This window comes from Parus major, chromosome 1A (assembly GCF_001522545.3).
Source record: "Parus major isolate Abel chromosome 1A, Parus_major1.1, whole genome shotgun sequence".
NCBI lineage: Eukaryota > Metazoa > Chordata > Aves > Passeriformes > Paridae > Parus > Parus major.
The window spans coordinates 47716639-47737120 of NC_031773.1; the positions used below are offsets into that span (position 1 = coordinate 47716639).

At 39.1% G+C, this 20482-nt stretch overlaps 1 protein-coding gene and 1 long non-coding RNA gene across 2 annotated transcripts in view; both read left to right on the forward strand.

The window, feature by feature from the left end:
* The window catches only part of MRTFA (myocardin related transcription factor A), a 69679-nt gene that overhangs the window by 294 nt on the left and 48903 nt on the right, over positions 1–20482 (forward strand). The gene's annotated exons all lie outside the window — the stretch shown is intronic.
* LOC107204579 lies at positions 5–9945 on the forward strand. Its single transcript, XR_001521654.3, has 2 exons — positions 5–9472; positions 9755–9945. It is a non-coding gene; the product is annotated as an uncharacterized LOC107204579 (long non-coding RNA).

Genomic DNA, 20482 nt, shown 5'->3' on the forward strand with positions numbered 1-20482 from the left:
TCAAACATATACTGTGGCTAATTTTTGCTAGTGAATCATGGTTGCTGAACTATATAGGAAGTGCCAGGAAGCTGTGTGACTTCAGATAAAGACAAATTAGAGAATTGTGGTGATTTCATGTGCAGGGTACTTTTTGGATGTTAAATACTGTTCAATTTAGAGCTTCAGCAGAGATAAAATTATCTCTTTTCTTCCCTTGTTGGTCTCCAGTGTTAAACTCATGTGGCTTATGGAGATTAGAAAGCTCCAGTCAAAGCTAAGACGTGTTCTAAAGACCTGTTCCTCCATTTAGCTTTTGACTGATTTATGTGGTTTTACTGTTAATTATTTTCTGATTAAACATATTCTTGATACTTTGGAGTGATTTTAAATTGCATGGTTTGGGAAAAACTTGTATTTGAAACTTTTCAATACTTGTTTTATATCTTGAAAGTTTGTTTCCTCGAGAATGACAATGGTATTTTGTTTACATGATTCCTTTGTAAGTACTGTGGCCTTTTGGTGATACTGTGCTTACCCATTAGATACGAACAGGGTTGCATTTCTCACATGTCAGCCATGCAGGAATGAGAATTATCTGTAAATGGGAGCATGAGATACTTCTGTAGGGCGTTTTTATCTGAGGCTCTAGGACATTATGTAGTCATGAAAATAAATACATATATAGATGTGAATGGCCTTTGCTTTCTCTGATGGGAACAGAGAATGTAACCTTGGTAAGATTTGACCACAAGCTTGTAGTAACCTAGGAGTTTGGGTTTGTATACTCTTAATCTCTTGGGCAGCATTGTCTGAAAAGCAGCACATAGGTAATGCCAAAAGTGTGAAGACAAACTTGTTCCTGAAAGTCAAATGCTTTTTCATTTCTTTAAGTAGTGACTAGGAAAGAGACAAGTAAAACAATAATTCTGTAGTTTAATTTTTCCCCAACAATTGCTGGATTTTTTTTGGTTATTTTTTCAGGGTTTTTTGTTTGTTTGGGTTTTTTGTTTTTGTTTTTTTCCTGAATTGACTATGTTAATTTCTCTAACTTAATTTTGTGTATTTTTAAGTATCTGTGAAGATTTTATATGTCTATAAAGATCCTGTATGACCTTTATCTTATAGTCCTGACATATTCTTTGTTGTCTAGAGAGCAACAAAGGATATGTCAGGACAGACCTACATCTTATGTAGTGTTTGTGTTGATTCAGAAGAGGGTTTGTACATAATACATCATTCCTCCTGTTGTACTCTTGCAGTCTGTGAATTTTGGAGGAAGGGTTTAGACACTAACAGGGTGTTTGGTATTGAACAGGATGCATATGGCAGGATAGTATCTAATCTGGCTTTGTTGGAAAGAAGGCTCTTACATGAAGGCCTGAAAAAAGGTGTTGATTTTAACATGCTTTGTTTCTGATAAGTTTTTAAATTTCCCCCTGCCCCCAACAAAGAACAGTCATGAAATTCACATTTCAGTGTCCTTGTAACTGAAATTGTGCATAGTACTCTCAGGAAACTCACATAATAAACTAACACTTGTTAAAATTAGGAAAACAGCCTTTGTATTAGTATTGGTTTTTCTCAAAATTAGTGTGGCTGTGTTTCTTGTCTCTTCCAAATTATGGTAATTCCTAAGGCTTTCATTTAATTCTGAGGGTGAGAGTTTCTCCCACTAAGGAGTTCTTGTTTGGAGCTTTTGCTTAAGTCAGCCAACCCTAGTCCTAGATAATGCAGTGGCGTTCTGTGGCATTGAGGCAATTTCCTGGTAAGATTAGCTTACCTAATGAGGGATAGATTTATTACACCTCTTCCATCAGTGGCCACTCTCTTCTCTCCTGGATCAACCACTGCTAGAAAAATCCTCAGCAAGAAGCGGGCGAATGTTTACGTAAATGGATTCACAAGATTGGTGGGGAAATGGAGTGTGACAACAGGAACGTGTGCGTAAGAAGTTTTAAAGATCTGTCTTGAATAATGGAAGTGTATTACAAGCTTCTGGATAAGGAAAACAGCTACTTGATGATGAGGCCAGTTTGTTTAGTTGTAATATTTCGATACTTCAGATGTTGTTGGTGTCTGCTCTTGTTTGGCTTAGTGAAGTGGTTGTGTGTTGGGCAAACTATTTGAGACTTCAGAGGCTGAAATTGCATCTCCTGTCTGCTGAGAGCTAGAATGAGGAAATGAGGAAAATTACTTAGCTGAGGAAAGACTTAACTTCTCAAATCTTCTTGGTCCTGATGTTCATCTCCAGAAGCCCTGCTGGAAACATGGAAGATGGAAATAGTTGTCCCAGTCAACTCCTCAAATTTTCCAGTCACTGAAGAAATACGATAATCATGACCTAAGCTGGGTAAATAAATTATCCTGGTAGAGCTTACACAGCCTGTACTCCATAGACCAAAATTTCTTCAAGACTGCAGGTCACGAGGCTGTGCTTATTTACTGCTTGGGTATTAATGGGGGTCCACTCAAGAAGCAGGAGGATCTGAAGCCATTGCTGACCCAGGACATATAATAATATGTCTGTATTCCATGTTGGTGGGCACATGCCAAGCAACTCCCTTGATACTAAAGATGAGAAAACATTCTTAGTGTTTTGGAGAGAGAACTGAGGGGGACATTACAACTTTACTCTTCTGGGAGAAGAATAGTTTAAGCAGGGAGAGACTGTTTCTTCAGAACAAAAAATAACTGAAGCAAGAATAACATGAACAGGGATGTGAATATTGTATTAACCAGAAAAAAATCAAACATGCCTGTCAAACTGAAAATAAAGGAAGAGTAAAAAAACCAATGCAAGTGGTGACTGCAGAGCAAGGAGAAAGTGAAAGTGAAAATCAAGCTGAAAAGATATTCCAAAACAGCAGTAGACCCAGAATAAAATGCAAAAATAAGACCAAAACCTAACTGCTCTATTTGACATCTCATTGGACTACTGAACCTATTTAAAGAACGGATATTACTGGTATTGATTGTGGTGGTTTCACATTTCACATTGACTGACATTTGGGGAAGTAAACCACTACACTGATCCAGTCATTCAAAAAGCAGCCATACACAGTGGGGTGAAATTCTACATTCAGTTTCCAAGTGCATTTCACAGGCCAGCCCTGTGCTAGTTTGTGTGTGTTCATTCTGCTGACAGTGAAGCTGACGTGCAGATCTGTACCAAGCTCTTAGTAGCAGGAGCTCCCTCTTTAGGGTTTCTTCTCCAAGAGTTACTTGGTCTTTTTTGCTTCCTTGACTCTTTCAGCATCTGAATAATTTGTTTTCTTTATATTTATTTGTAGATTCCAAAAGCTTGCTGTTTCCTTCCCATTATCTACTTCTACCTAATCTCCCTATGTAGCTATTTTTTTTTTTGTTCCCCTGAAGCCTTTTTGTTATTTGTGTCATTATCTAATTATCCCTTATAGAGATCTTGTGAATTCTTTTGCTGTTGGTCAGTGTTCAGTCAGGATATGGACTAAATAGGTTTTGTTGTTACCTGGCTTTGTAACAGACTGGCCACTGAAGGAATGAGTCATCAATATTATTTTTTTTTTTCCTTTTTTTTTAATGGACAGGCAAGAGTGCTAGAAACATACTTTCTTTTGGACACAGACTAGAATTTAGTAACACTTAAGTGTTTCTAAACAGCCATATGAGGGACTCATGCAACTGGGGGAAATCTCAGGAGTCTTGGGTGTGCTGCTGGCCTCTATATAGAAGTTCTGTGTTTAAATAACAAATTTTCAAATATAATTTCATTTTCTTTTTAATTTTATTTGGTTTTGTCACAAATTCCTTTTTACAGCTTCTAGCAGGTAGCTGGGCAGAAGTGCGTGTATAGTACGCATACAGAGGTGCAATGAGCCAGAGAGAAACCCTAAATTTCAGACTTTTTTTTTCCTGATGTTTTGCATGGGTGGATAAGTGTTTTGGCCACTTAGGGTCATGTAGAGTCTAACAGTGCATTGCCAGAATTAATGAATATTAGCACTTGGCCAAATGGCTGCTTCTGTTAATGAATTCTATTTCCTTATGGTTTTGCTCTACTTAAAACCTTTGTTTACTGTTCTGGGTAGCTTTGGTTTGTTACAAGGCACAACACTGTTGTTTGCACTGTCTTGGTATATCTTGAATGTTAGTAATCATCCCATTTTAATCTTCTTTCCATGAGTATACTGAAAAAAATTAAGATTGTTCAGCATAGGGTATTCTATTGGATAGCATCTTTGGGGTTTGATATGTTTGTTCTGTTGACCTGCTGAAAAAAAAATCTTAAAGTCTATTAGATATCAAGGCAGGTATGCAAACCTAGGAGCAGGTGGTTCTAAACTGTCAGAAGTTTGGTTCAGATGAACAAGAGGGGTTTTTCCTTGCATATTTAGAGAACAAAAGAAGAGCTGTTTTGAAGTCAGCACTGTAAATGAGCACAGAAATAATTTAGTTCTCTGTCATGGATAAAACTTGACTTCTGTGGTCTAATTTGCTTTGCATCCAACTGGTTCTGAAAAAGGAGCAATTCTTTTAGCTAAAAATTAGTGTCATTTTGAATCAAATGCAAAACTTCTCTCATTTTCTGGGGAAAAGTTGGGTTTTTGAGCTGCTTTAGCAGATTAGGGACATATTAAATTCAATTTAGGAAAAAACAGTGCTGATCCCTTCATTCTTTCTTTGAAACCACAACTCCTAGACTATTTTTCTTCCCTCTTTACAGGATTTAAGTTGAAATGCTTTAGGGATGTCAGCTGCTGAACTGCTTTTAATGGGAAGAAAGGGGACAGAGAGTATATCTGTGTATTCTTAGAAGGAACACGTCCCTTTGTCAGCTCTTTCAGGAGTGACAAATGTCAGAGCTGCAGTTTGTGGTTGGTGTTTTCATTCCCGTTTTAAATAAATTTAAAATTCAGTATTGGCTTTTAGTACATGAGGAATGACCTTTCATTGAAGCAGTAAAATGCCTTCTAATTTCATCCTGTCTTTTTCAAGAACCAGTTACAAGGACTCTTTTTCCTTGCTATTGTTTTCATTTTCTAATGAAAGATTTTTCTAGTTGTGAGGTTTTTTGCATTTTGCATTGTTCAAGTATAGAACTTTTATTTTTCTTCTCCTTTCTTCCCCCCTTCCCTCCAACTTGGAATTTCAAGATTGCAATGAGTTCTTGAATCAAGACAATTGGAATTTTGGTTTTGAATGGAGGGTGGAGCTGAGGGAAGAACATTCCTGGCTCTATAGTATGCATCATCACCACTTTAAAAATAGAACTTTTGATTTCTATGTGGAATCGGTGGCATGTGGAAGTGTAACGTTTTGTATCTAGGTAGCAAGTTCCTGGGAAGTGTAAAGAGTTCCCCCGGTACTGGTGCAGCTCCCCGGGTGTGTATATTCTGAGTAGTGATAAAATGACCCTCCACTGGCTTTTAACCAGAATCCTGCATGTGATTCAAAGACTGAACAGAGTTATGTGAGCTTCATCGTCATCATGCAGTGGGAATTCTTTCCGAAGCAAGAAATGGGATGTTCCTGAAGTCAGCTTTAAATATGGAAATTTTTGTGCTGGAGCTACAAAACTGCCCAGAGTTCTGGGTTGGCTGTTATAAGACATGGAGAAAGGAGTGCACAGCTGTAAGCTGCACATTAGTGAGTTATGCCATTAATGAAAGATCTGAACAGAACCTTTTGCTACCTGTTATCCCTGTGATTAACAACTGAGTAAGCAAATCACAGTGTGGTTGTGATAGTCAAACCAGAGTAAAAGGTTGTACTGAAACTAAATATATAGAGGATGCTTTTCTTTTTTCCTTTTTTTTTGGTGTCAAGAGTGACAGTCTACAATAAAAAGTACTCATGATAATCATTTAGTTGAGCAGTATCTATTTCTACTGACAACCTTAAATTTAAATAAGAAACTCCTGGAAGTTTCTTTAACCGTGTAATAAGTATTTGTTGAAGCATTAAATCATCTTTTGAAAAGAATATTTTTTTTTCTCCATCTACTTTGAGAACACTCTGTTTATTCTTTTTATACAGCAAGTGATACCCTATAGGTTGAGAAAGAGAGAATAGGGAAAGAGAATCCTCCAGCAGCTTTTTGCCCTTATCCAGTCTGTGAACTAAGATCAACTTGCAGGGGGGCACAGACAAGGCTGCACTTGTTCTAAAACAGTAAAAATGTGGTAGACACAAAATGATTATTCATTGACTGCTTTGTCTCATAACCCTTCTTATGGCTCCAGTTTACTTTAAAATACAGCTTCTGGGAATTAACTTTAGGGGTGTGTGTGGAAACTGTTTTAAACAGTTTCCAGTGTACACAGTAAGATTGTCATCATCACACTGCAATTTTCTGTATCATTCATCAATTGTTATTAAAAACAAAATGAAGGTTTAAAATGCATGTAAAGTCATGCCAGGTTTTATATGTTCTAACTGTAATCAAAACAGTCTCTTCCTTTCTGTGAAATTAATGCATTATGTATAACGGGCCCTGTTTAGTTGTTGTCATCATACTCTGTGACTTACACACTCATTTACATAATGAATATGAATCAGCTTTTCTTTAGGAACATAGTTCAAGTGCATTGGAAAAATGAAATAAAAAAGGATTACTTTAATCAAGTTTTTATTTGGGGCTTTTAGGCACAATTGTGTAGGAATTATTATTGATTATGTATATAGCCTCAGACTGATAATTTCCTATCTTTGTGGCTCAGGCAGATCATAGTCATCTTTGTGGCCTGCCACTAACTTAGGTTCTGGATTAATATCTGAACGTGTGCTATGCTGAGTCTCTCTAAACTGGTATGATGATTACACCATGTTCTTTGCCTAAAGGGATACACAGCAGACGCACATCCGTTCTGTCTCGCAGTTACCTGGTGACTCCTTGCTATCCAGTGTTTGCCAGATTAAAGAGATGACTAATGTTTAACAAAGTGCTCAAGTTTCCATGCCTGTGTGATAGCAAAAAATTGCATTAGTGTTTATAATCAAGATTTTTATTTTTTTTTAAAAATGGGATCCAAGTCCACTCTATATTTTGATTGTAGGCATTAAAACACATTTTTTTTATGTCTAAGCATCAATGTGAATCAATCTCTAATGTTCTAATGTGTGCCCAGAGCTGTATAGATCAATGGTAGGGATTATAGGTGACTGCTGATATTTTGAAATTGTCTCTGATGTTATTGCTTGATGTTATGTGGAAACTACTGTAAATAAATTTTGTATCAATGCTTTTACCAGTCTCAAATGACTTCTGTAGCACCAAAAAAACCTCCAAAACCAAACAAAAAAACCTGACAAAAAACCCACCCCATAATCGGAAGTAGCCTACAGCTTCATGTTGCATCTAGATTCTCCTTGCTGCTGAGCTGCTGCACCTCAGTTCAGACTTACAGCACCCTCTGCTGTTGTGACCTTAGGGTTCTTCCAAGGAGAGACTGGCACTTCTTCCAGATCGTCTTTTTAAATGGAGAAACCTCAGCTGGTTGTCCTGAGGCTGTCTGGTGTTTCATTTGTGGCCTCCCTGCTTTATGGACGTGAAACTAGAACCTTTATCTTAATAGAAAAAATATTGCCACCCTTTCCCCTCAATTTCTTTGTCAAGAGAATTTTACTATCAAAATCAATATAGAAAACTGGTTTAATTACATTGGCACAACTCCCTTTTGTGATTAACCTTAGTGTGGTTTAAGAATGCTGTATAATTTAGCAATCGTTTAGGTAGGTAAGAAGTCATAAAGCAACTGAAGTGGAATTACTCTTTAGGGTTGCAGAGCCCCCTCCCCTCCTGCTGCAAGTAATCTGGTCGTATAGTCCCCTACATAAATTTATTGAGCACTACTTCAGAAAGTGTTAGATTTCACACTCATACTGGAAAGCTGTCCTAGAATTTCTCTCTTTGGTTAAAAATCTTCTGGTTTTCAACATTTGCTTTCAGTGCAAATAACATCTTGTAGTTAAACTGATACAAACCTTAATGCAGGCAAAATAGTCTCCCTAGAAGAAGCTTCATTTAGTTACAATATTCTTAAAGTAGGCAAGTGCTAAAATAGTATCTGTTAATGTGACCTGCTTTATAGTTTTTTTTGTATCTTTCTGTAGTGGTGCTTATTTTAAATCAGATCCTCTACCTAATGTTAATGATGGTTCCCAGGCATTGTGCACAGCATTGGATCCCCAACAGGATATGAACTTATTTAATTATCCCATGTGAAAAGTAGGTTGAGAAATGTATTTGTAGTTTTTTGTAGTCTTTCATTTTCTTTGCCCTGATTGTTTTGCCTCAAAAATGAGTGTATCCCAAATAAAGAAGCTGTGGCTTCCAGTGAAGCACAAGCAGGTTTGATCAGTCTGTAAACATAAATGACCTTGAGGAGATTTTTTTTAAATTTTTTTTTCTTTTTAATTTTTCTGGAGATACTCTTATTGAAGCTGTTGTTCCTTGTCTATGTTTTTCAAGGTTTGAGATTTGGACTTTGTATTCACTGATGTCGACTCAAATATATGCCTTTCAAAAATATATTGAGTGGTTTTGATTTATTAAAGTTACTGTGTGACACTTGACGAAAAATTGCAACTCCCAAAACATTTGGTTCAGAAAGTACTTTGAGCTTGACTTACTGCAAAACGTTCCCAAAGCTTAGAGACTTCAATGTTCTTTTACTAAAACTGAAATAGAAAGAACTTTTCAATATAGCTTTGCTGATTTCATGTTACCTCTAAGTAAGTAAGAACAAATCCAGATTAGTAGACTCCTTTTGGAAAATCTGCTATTGTTAATCTTACTGTGAAAATGGAGAGATTAATGAGATTCTGGAATATGCAGTGTATGAAAAGTGGTGTCTCAGGCACGAAAAATTTCAGCCCATTTAAAAGTCAAAGCATCTTTTAAGTTTAAGGTAGAAATTTACTGGCAACTTTAAATGGACCAGAAAAGAACAGCAACTTTCAACAGACTTGCAGTGCTCTACAGAATTTAAGTTTGTTTGCTTTTTAATTTATTATGATTTCTAGATAGTGCACAATATAAAATCTCCATTCTAGGATTTTTTACAATTTGTTGTTCTTTTCTTATGCTTATTTTTCTTCTTCTCTTTGTACTGGGCCTTTGCATTATGGTGACAGACAAAGTGGCTGCTTATAATAAGAGACTGCTCCACTCCTCCCAGTTTTCCTTGGAGAGAGGCAGTCACTGTTTGCTGTGGTTGTTGATTTAGTGCCTGGGAGGAATGAGGTTTTTTTGGACCCCTTCCTCATCTCTCTCTTGCTAAGGGAGCCTGCGTCATTGAGAAATGTTTAACCTTCTGGCCCTGAAGCAGGACTGGAAACTTTGCTGCAAAATCTAGAAGCTAAAACTGGATCTTGAAAATGTTATTTATGCGAACTACTCTTTCCTTTGATTTAATTGGGACAGGAGATTGCAGAGCTTGATTTAGAATTTTGAGTAGCAACTAATTTGGAGAGTTAGCAGGGGGGAAGATAATTTCTTCAGTGAAAAATGGTGAGTAACTGATTGAGGGGAAGAGAAGAGCTGGGAGCAGAAAACGGAAAAGTGTGGGAGGACTTAGTGGAGAAAAATGTCCTAAGATCTTAATTCTGGCGTTGTCAAGTACTTGAGTACTTCTTTCTAACTTGTATCAGGAGGCGGGCTGTGCATAATTTTATTCCTGTAACAGAAGTTGGTTGTGGAGAGCCAGGGGCCTAAATTGTGATGGGAACTTTATTTCCAGGGGATTGATTTAATAGCAGATACTGCTTTCTTGTATATGTCTTATTTTCCCAGACTTTCCATTTTTTTCCTTCTGCCTCCTCCCCCATGCTGGACCATGAGGGTTCTTCTAACACTTCTGCAGAATTTCCAGATGTCTGGTTGCCCTGCTTCAACTACGCTCCATTAACTGAGAGGGAAGAAGACATTCAGAAATCCCAAACATTTCTGCAGCATAATCATAATAAATCTGACATATCATGAAACTGTTGTGCTTGTGCTAATTAAGTATCTAGTGTGCTTGTAGTACAAAGAGTAATCCTGATGTGCCCACAGAGTGTTGATTTTATTTCACAGGCTCTGGCTGTCTATACACAATACATGCCTGTATGTTTGTCTTCAAGATATTCCAAACAGAAATGTGGCAGCTCTGTCTCTTGGGACCCAATATCTTTATGGTAAACTAAAATAAGGAAACTAAATTGAAACTAAAATGAAGAAGCTTGTCTCAAGGGTGAAATAACATGAAACAGTTTAAATGATTTGTCCCAATGATTTGTCATGACCAGTGTAAGGGAGGGGAAAGGGCTGTACTTTCCTTCACTCCTCTTTTGCAGCAGCTCAGTGCATCTGCTGCTCAGTCCCAGCTAGCCTGGACAATTGGATTTTCCTGTGAGGAGTCTAATTCACTTTTGAAAACAAGGCCATTAAAGCCCCCATACTTTTCTGATGGATCAGTGACCCTAATTAACTCATGGAACTTTCTTATGAAACCTAGAGCCCTCAAAAAGAAGGAATGATGAGAGCATAATGCTAGATGATTTCATCTGGCTTGGGCAATATCACTTAAACTCTGTACTGAGCAGTGAAGCTGAGGAAGCAGATAAACAGTTTCGACTCTGAAATTGTAAGTAGGGTGAGAAAACTACTGAACTCTAGGTCATGGATAAATGGTGGCAGTGGCTGGGTAGTAACTCCAAGAGACAGAAAAGTTTGGCCAGCAAAGAATAATATATGGTGCAGATAGACTCAAAATATTAAGAATTAAATTAGAAGTGAGTGATTCTTAGGAGAATATTGAAAATATGTGCACTTCTCCAGTATGAGGTTTGTCATGTTAGAATCTGCTTTGATTTTACTCTGAAGTTGCTACATATCCATGAATGGACAAACAAGTCGCTGGCAGAAGGGTGGTTACACATCTCTCACAGAATGGTTGAAGTTGGAATGTCATCTTCCCCAACCCCCCTGCTCAAGTAGGTTCCCCTAGAGCCAGTTGCCTAGGACTGTGTTCAGATGACTTTTGAGTATCTCCATAGATAGATGGAGATTCACAACCTCTCTGGGCAGACTGTGCCAGTGCTCGGTTGCTCTCACAGTAAAAAAATTCTTTCCTGATGTTTGTAAGGAACCTCCTGTGTTTCAGTTGTGCCCATTGATTCTGACCCTGTCACTGGGCACCATTTGAGAGGAGTCTGGCTCTGTGTTCTTTGTACCATTTCTTCAGGTTTTTAGATGGATAAGATCTCTAGTATGGCCATGGTGCTCCTGTACTGGGGACCTCAGAGCTTGAGCCAGCACTCCAGCTGTGGCCTCATCAGGGCTGAGCAGAGTAGGATCACCTCCCTTGATCTGTTGGGAACATTCCTCCTAATGCAGCCAAGGATGCCTTCCTTAGCCTTCTTTGTCCAAGGGTACATCACTGTCTCATGTTCAACTTGGTGTCCAGTGGGTTCCCCCAGCCCTTTTCTGCCAAAGTGCTTTGCAGCCACTCAGCCCCCAGTGTGTGCTGATGTACCCTCTGGGCTTGGCCAATCAGTTTCCAGTCCATCTCACAGTCTCCTCATCTGACTCAGACTTCATCAGCTTCTCCGTGAGGGTCTCACAGGAGGCAGAGTCAAAACCTCACTGAGTCAGGGCAGACAACATCCACTGCTCTCCTCCCTTACACCAGGTCTGTCTCTCTGTAGCTGGAACCTGAAGACAGATTTGCTGTGGTGCCCCAGGGAAAAATATTTTTTGATAGGAAAGAATTGTGAGTTCATAGTCAGTTCTGGCCTTACTATAGCATAGTTGCTAAAAGTAAGCATATGGCAGTGTCTGTGCTGTTAAAATTGATTTTGTTTTAAAGAGTTTGTTCATAAGTGACTTCTGTTGAGCCGGCTGCTAGATGTATCAGCAGTGAGAAGCCAAGTCCTGCCAGATCATAACAACTGGCAGCCATGTAAAAAACATATCATCTTCTTTTGCATGTTTGTCTATTCAGTTAGATCCTCCACCTGTTTGCTTTTATGCAGACCCACCTTAATGGTCCCTCTCTTATGTCTGGGTTCATAAAATGGATTTGGTAGCCAAGGAAAGGAGGGATACACAGGTTTTACACAGAATTCCATTTCTGACACACAGACTCTGTTATATGTAAATCTCTCTACTTGTTTTAACCTAGTTTATTCAACCAAAAGTTTTTTTTTAATGTATTTAAATTGATTAGAATCTGTGAATATGAGGTTCTGATTGATAAGTTCTGGTAACTTATATGAAAGCAAGAAAGGAAAATCTCAAAGGGGTGTGAGGCAGCTTATGGAAAATTGTGACTGAAGAGACTTCTCTGCATATTGTTTCACGTGAACTTAAAGATTTTAGGAATAGGCAAGCAGAACAGAAAGCTGATGTTGGAATCAGAACATCATGTTCCAAGCACACTTATCTTTACAGTTATAAGCACTTAGGCTATGTGCCTTCCAATGCTTTTAGGCCAGTTGGTTATTAAAACTCCTAAGATTTGGCAGGTTTTGCTGGGAAGAGGATGCACCCTCTCACAGTTACTTGCCTTTTTTCTTTGCTTTCATAGCTGACATTACCAGAAATCCTGAACATAAGATAAAATTTGTTTTAAGAGTAATCTCGCTCCTTGCAAAGGAGGCCTGTATCTTTGCCCCTGCTCCCTTTAAATAAAGGAAAGTAAACCTATAATTTGGTTGATACAGAAAAGGATTCACTTAAAAATGTAATTTATGGAGAAGGACTGGTAGTACTGTCAAAACTGCACCTTCCTAAAGTGATGGGCAAGTGAGTCCCGTGAAAGCATTAAAGGACTTCTTCCACCACAGCATGACAAGAATACTTTTCCTGCTAATGAAAAGCTGAGTAATTTAGCAGCATCCAGGTAAAAACTATGCCAAGTCTAGTCTAAAATTCTCCCCTTTTTGGGATTTGTGCTTTATGCTTCACTAAAGGTCTGAAAGGGTCGGCACGTGTAGAGGGGGGATGAATCCATACAAGACCTTGTAAGTCCAGGATCAGTATGTCCATACCATGAGTTTAACCATATAATGGTTGTGTGCCTTGACATTTTGTGTTGTAGCTATAGATTAAAACTCAAACACACTATACATTTTTATATTGGAAACAAATTCAGTTGTTGAAGCCACCATGAGAGCTTGAGATTTGCATTGATACATCCAGAATTTCAGCACTAAAGGAGGAGTTTGAACACTGATGGAGGTGATTTATAGATTTGCTGAGGAATGCAGGAACTGAATTTTACATTATAAAGAGAAATTTATTTCCTATCTCAAATAATCCTGACAATAGCAGTTTTCTACTGTGAGGTGAAATAAGCATCCATGGTGAGGGGAAAGGAGATTACTGCTTTTAGTGGCAGCTGAGTTGGTTTAGAGGTATCATAAAACTTGGTCTCCTACTTTACCTCAACCAAGCCTCCACTACTACCCAATTGTGACAAGGGACTTGAACTGCTTTTAGAGAAGAAGTTAAGAGTTGAAAAAACCCCACATCTAAAATTATTAGGGTTGTCTACTAACTTATTAAATGAATGGGGTGATTTATGGCCTTTTTAGAATTATATCTCCATTAGTGAAGTTTTATAAGTTCTGAAGAAATCCTCTGCAACCATAAGGGGAAGATAACTTTTAATAACTATCTAGGTTCTGAGATTGTAATTCTGTATCAGATTAATCAAGAATAATGGTCATATTGAGCCTCAAGAATGTTTTTACTGCCCATGTGTAACCAATGTGTTCGGAGAAGGAAGTAGTTTCCTGGGCAAAAAGCACAATCCTGTACTGAAAGTTCACCTAGTAGCAATTCTGCTAGTATAAGCTGAGAAGTAAATGAAGGGTTTTCTAATCCTTCCACAAGCAGCGTGTGAACACAGAGTACAGCCTGGCTGTTTCCTCTCTTGTTTAGGTACTTTAAAAATAGAGTGCATTTTCCAAGAGTTTGCAGGTAACCCTCTTGTGCAATAAGTAGGAGGGTTTGATAGAGAAGAAACCTTTTATTGCCAGATGTTTAAAGGATGTGGGAGAGAGAAGTGCAGGATATCTTTTGCTCTACAACCACAGGAATTAGTGACATAACTTCTCAAACTCTTAGACATGCCTTAACATGAGGGGAAGGGTATCTTCCTCCCGTCCTTTCCCAGTTACTCCCTCCTAAAAACAATTTGCTGTTTTATGACAAATTCAAATTGCTTCCTTTTCCACTCTATCCTGCTCACTAACCCACTTGATCTGGCAGCCAGAACTTCCTCTGTTTTTCTGCTCTTGAGAGCAAAACCAAATGTTTTGGACTTTGCTGTTTTCACTTGTTCGTAGTGGTTTAAATTGCAGTCTGGAATATCTGTAAGAGGAAATGTTTTGAAATGTTTTGAAAAGTCTTGTGCTCAGTGTTCTCCACTGGTCACAGCGTATACTCACGTCAGTGCCGTTCACTTGGTGCTTGGACTTGATGCTCCTTGTGGGTGCCTTCCAACTCTCTGTGATTCTGTGTGTGTGATTCCTGGAACCTCTGAGTGTTCCTGCCTTTGTGCAGTGGTGGGGGTGGGGAAATGCACGCCTGCACCTGTGTAAGCACATCTACCTCCCCCTGGAAAAGTTAGTTATTTGGTGAGCATGTGGGTGAATTAGCAGATCAACTGTAGGCAGGAAGGCTGATAAAAACGATTTTAACTTGAACCTTGAGTGACTGAGTCTGGCTTGAAACCTCCGATTCTTTTGTAACAAGTAAACTATTCCTCTTAGGTAAGAGCAAGGAACTGGTACTTCCTTTGGTCTTAGTAATTATTTTAGAGCAAGATGGGTAATAGCTAAACTAAGGGAATATATGGAATTCTGTTGTCATTCTAGCTGGAGCCACTCTCAGTTAAGGCCTTCCACTGGAGATACAAACCCCACATTTAAGATGAGGTTCTTCATGTGAGCTCTCACTATGAAGCTCATTGGCTTAGCCAAAGTAATTTGAGCTAATCTTTCTAACTTTGCACTGGAACAGAGTGAGAGCATTCATACAACCAGTTCTGGGGGCTCACAATGGGGTGGTAATTTGAAGAAGGACTAGTAACTTTGAACTATGAAGAAGTATGCAACAGTGTTTGCATCTAACCAGAATTTATCAACCAAAATGGTAAAAATAACAAATAAGATGTGCTTGGATATGTGTTTTTAATTTACTTGCTTGTTTTTGTTGGGCTTACATGCACTGTAACATGCTGTAGTTGTTTGGGAACTGGTTATAAAACTTCTTTCTCTTAATCCCTCTGCTTTTGTTCTACCCTCTGCTGTGAAGTTTTCTGCCATGGACAGTGTCCTTCCGCTGCTTTGGTCAGAGAAATCCATCATTTCTTCTTCTCTGGGCTAGAAATCTCTACTCAGGCAACACCTTTTTGTAGTCAAGGAGTCTATATGCAAACTTTTTAGAGCACAGAATTGACAGAACTGCTGTCAGTGGTTTTCTGAAGAAAATCCAGCTAAATTAACCAACTTGTCTTTAAAAGTTGCATCATTTTCTTTGGCTGCATAGGTGACACCTTCTGAGCAGATGTTTACCCTCACATGTGGTAGTATCTGGAGCATGTGCTGCATAAAGGTTTTGTTTTCCCATGATCTAGAGTATTAGAGACCTCTGGACCATTTCCTTCTCTTTATCACACCTAGCTTGCTCTGTGCAGTGGCTCCTGGAGGGAGAAAGGAGGAGAGGCATGGTCCATAAATGGACCAACATCTTTGCTTCCCTTCCTCTCTCTTTTCTCTCTTTTCAGCCCTTGTAGTAATATTTCTGGAGTCTCTGCACTACAGACACCTCAGCTCCTGATCTGGGGTGGGGAGAGGTGGGAAAATCAAGTTTTGGCTTTGTTGTGCTACGCTTTGCTCCTCAGGTCTGCAGAGCCTGGGAGAGAGGCAGGGCTGAGTTACTCATTGTTAGCAGAGGGGGCTGAGATTGCTGCTGCTGTCTTTCCACACCTCACTTACCATGTTGACTTGCCTTGCTGGTTGGAAACTGCTTATCTATGGAGTTAATCAAATGCAGATCAGAGTTGCATTCCTTGGGCTGAACTGATTCTTCTTGGTCCAGTGTTTTGCAGATAGGGATCGAGGATTTCATGTGCTCTGTGTTTTCAGGGAAAGGCAAACTGACATCTTGGCTGAATCCCAAGGAATGGAGTGGGTGGCAGAGTTTATATATGGGCTGGGGGTTGATTTGGCTCTAGCTGCTGTGTAAAGTTCACTTTGACAGCTGAAAGATGCAGAGAGAAGCACTTTCAGAATTAGAGACAGTGAGGTAATGAGAAAGTGACATAGGAAGGGAAGTGGAGGGGGGGAGGTGGGGGGAAGGGATGGCTCAAAACTCGCCTTGACATCATCTGATAGGTTTTCCACCCTGTGCAGCAGCTATTTTTATACTTTCAACTCACAGTAATTACAGCTCAATGACAACCAACTTGCCAAAAGCAGGGGTGGTGGTATATCCCAGAGTGGGTTGGAGGACTGAAGAGCGGCTCAAAAGCTACAACAAAAGTCCAGGTTCCCAGCACGGTTCCTACTGCTGTGACCTATTTTTACATCTGCATGGTGGTTTAGCTTTGGCTACTTGTCATATCTAGGAGTTTTCTGAATGCTGAATGGCAGCACTAGCTGTCACCAGCTGGTTGAAAAGGTAAATTTCAGGCTCTTCCTGAGAACTGGAGAAGCAAAAATGTACGGTGCTCCCAGCCTCACTTTTCTTCCTCTTCCTAAAGGTCATTGTTGGTGGGAGGCACTGTTGGTGGATCCTGGGAATGTCCACAGGGAACTCACATTACATAGATGTGATCCCTAGTGGAGAAAGAAGCAACACGTGTCAGTGTGCAGTCTGTGTTTATTTTGAAGTATAAAATGAATTGAGGTGTAAGACATCAAAGCTTTACAGTGATGTAGTGCAGCATTCTGTTATTTTCCCAGCTTTTGTCTCCTTGCTAGAAATCTCAGACAGATCTTCAAAGGTAATGGGCTCATACTTCTTTCTTAGGATTCATCTGGCTTAGACCTTGGCTGAGATCTCTCTCATGCTGCCCAAATGAACATATTTTGCAGATGCTTGCAAGTTTTTAGCAGTATATTGTTTATATTTCATCAGTACATTTTGTGCATGCAGATCATTGCAGGCGTTGTGTCCTGTGAGAACATTATTACTGGGGGAAAGAGGAGAACCTGCATTGAGCTGCAGAGAGGACTGGGGGTGAAAGGAGGAGAAAAATGAACATTTGAATGTGGTGGTGGAGATTATGAGCACATTTTATATCTGCTTCATAATTTGAATTTTAAAATGCAGTATTTTTTTGGGGAAAGAAACTAATGATGCAGTTTTGTGTTACAGCTGAGCTCATCCAAGGTCTACCCTATGTCAAGATTGGTGTGGTCCCTCTCTCCCTTCCCTTGGCTTCTGAAGATAGAAAGATACAAGATAAATTAAGAGATAATTAAGAGATAAAATATACAAGATAAATGAATTCATTAAAATTTGTGTGTATTGGAGATACCACTACCTACTCACTACTTTGAGCAGCTGTATCTGTGCAAGCCGTGCATGCACCCAATACAGCATCTTGAGGAAGAATACATCCCCACATTCTTCATCTCATTTCACATGTGAAAGTCAAAGGATGTACAGCTCAACTGAAGTCTTATGGATAGATTATGACAATTGGGCCTGATGATTTTCAGATGAGAAATCTGTGGTAAATACTTGGGTCCACTTGGTAAAGGTGATTGTTTTGCCAACAGCGCTTCTGCCAATTCCAGGGTAAAAGTTGTGCAAGACACTGAATGTTGTGCATGTATCAATGGGGTCAATCCTACTTTTCTGGAATAGTTAAGCAAGTGAAACTGTTGTTGAAATACTTCCTCTGCTGTGAAATGGGTTTTCCAGTCTACCCTGCTGATTTCCAGAGTAACTGTCAAAGTTACTTGTTCTTACAAGGGATTCCTGATGGGATTGCTGATCAGACTTTCAGTCTCTTACCAGTATATCAGGACCCAGTAAAACAAATCAAACTTTTAAAAGCTTTTTTTATGTTTATGAAGTGAAAATTATATCAGTGTTTTGTACAAGACAGGTTGCTCTTGGCCTTTACTTATCTCTTAAGAGGCAAAGAGGATCTCTTTGCAAGGAGGAACCCCACAAGTGCTTGCTTGTGTGTTGAAAGTATCCTCCAATCTAGACTCTTTGGAGTTTATCTTCTTACAGCATGGGGACATTATCCATGTCCTCTTTGGAGTGCTGGCCCAGATAATTTGGATAATTACTTCTTCTTTTAGAACACTAAATAATGCTGTGGGACAAATTTGATAGCGTAAGACAAAATTTTAGAATATCTTTCTCAGCAAATAAAAGATTTACCTAATTACCATTGAGCCAGTCAAGTGTTTTTCTATCCAAGCTGTTTTCTGCATAGGAAAAAATAAAGGTGTATCTGTGTACATATCTGCAACTCTGCAATAATATATTGAAAGAATCTGATCTTCATCAGTTCTTAAAGTTTTCTTCATCAGAACTTGGACAATGTCTTAGGGCATTGTTTTGGCAATACCTGAGTATTGGCAGGTTTGCTGGATGATCAGCTAGCTCATGTTTCTCAGGTTTTGTATGCTGTAGTGACCTGCTAACTTAGAGGCCCCGGTTGGCAAAATAATAGTAGGCTCTGACCTCTGTAGCTGAATCTTGTCCTTTTACCATCCAGATGGTATACTGCATGTCAGGAAAAGTAGAACAGGGTCTGACACCGGACAATTTTTCTTTAGTTATTAGTTATGGGACCTCTCTGCTCAGAGTATCAGGCCTGATTCAATGTGCAGTATTGTGTTGCTGCTGAAAGGGGGACAATATATTTCTTTATTTTCTTCATCCTGTCTTTAGAACTCTTGTGGTGTGCTGGGTCTGTTTCCCAAGGCAGCTCTCCACAGTGACTGCTAATGCACACGCAAAAACAATCTTTTCTATTTATACAGTAATTTGACCTTATTGGCTAAAGTTCACTGTGAGACTGAACCTTCACTTGGCTTTTACAAATGCTAAAATTAAGATGAAAATTTCTGTTGAGTATATGGTGATAATTCAGGAGTAGTGCAATTGCAGAGCTTTATATTATCACCAAAGGTATTTTTTTACTCACTGGAACATTGGAATTTGGATTCCTTCCTGGGTGAAAGCTGAACATTTCAAAATAAGAAGAGTACTGTTGAAAGTACTCAGAACTGTCACTGATCCCATCTAGTATTTGGTTGAACGCTACTTTTCTTAGATATTAGGTTCATTATTAGAGACATTTTTCCCCTGATTGTAATTCCAGCCTTGCTTTATAAAATGGCTTGAATACCTCTCTAAATGTTTGGAAATGAGAAAATTTTATCTTGCTTGCGATGGGAACAGAATATGAATTGGAAACTGTTCCTGTAGTTTTTAGAGTATTCATCTTTTTATTTTTGTAATGTCCGTGTGGTTATCTTTGTTTCAGGTGTGTAGGATGACACTGATTACTATTCATCTTTTTTTTTTTTTTTTCTGGAAAGATAACAAGAATACTTTTTTTTTTTTTTAAGGTATGTGTAATCATTGGACAACTCTCCTTTTTTTATTTTTTTATTTTTTTTACCCCAGACTTTATTGCACCTCTTATGATTTATGATTAAATTTCTCCTGCTTAGCAAAATCAAAAACCAGCAAAGCTACCAGCTGTACTGATGAGGGTACCTCCTGGTTGTTGCTCAGATGGAACATGTCTTTCCCTGGCCACTTCCAATTCCAGTACCATGCTGGGCTGTGTGTATAACCAACATTTGTCAGCCACGTGGCATCTGTTCATGATGCACATGAAATATGCTCAAGATGAGGTGGCTGCACCCATGCAAGCATGGATTCTGAAGTTCTAGTGCTTGCAGTAGAGGGTTATTGATTTTGGGCTGCAGATTATCTTCAGGTTTCTACTAGGCTGGGAGAAAGGATTTAAGGGAAGAGGGGATGAGAATATGTGCTTGCACAGAAGTAGCCTGCTGTTACCTGTGTGTGGTCTCAGGGCAAATGCATATGAAGACTGTTTCTTGACTTACCAGTGTAGCTTTCTCCACAGCTAAAACTCTTGGTTTTAAGGGTTTAAGCAAGAAGGGAGAAAAAACACATGGCTTCTGCACTCGGAGAGGGGGTATTCTCCTAGCTGTGTGCACAGCGTGCTTACAGTCGGGAGGTGCAGGGGGAGAGAGGGTACTGCTCAATCACATGATATTGCCTGTCTGGCAGGTGTCTGCAGTGTGAGTAGAGAAACCAACTGTTCACTATTTTGGGTGAATGAGGTTGGCTGTTACTGCAAGTGGCCCCACAAAGAAGTCCACGCATCTGTTGATAAGCAGTGCTCTGCATACTGGGTGCCCGAATGCTTATAGCTGCTTGCTGAAACAGTGAAGCTTCTGTCTGAGCTTTGAGATCGTAGGACGAAAATTTTGCCAAGAGCCTTGCTGGTTTTAATCTTTAGAT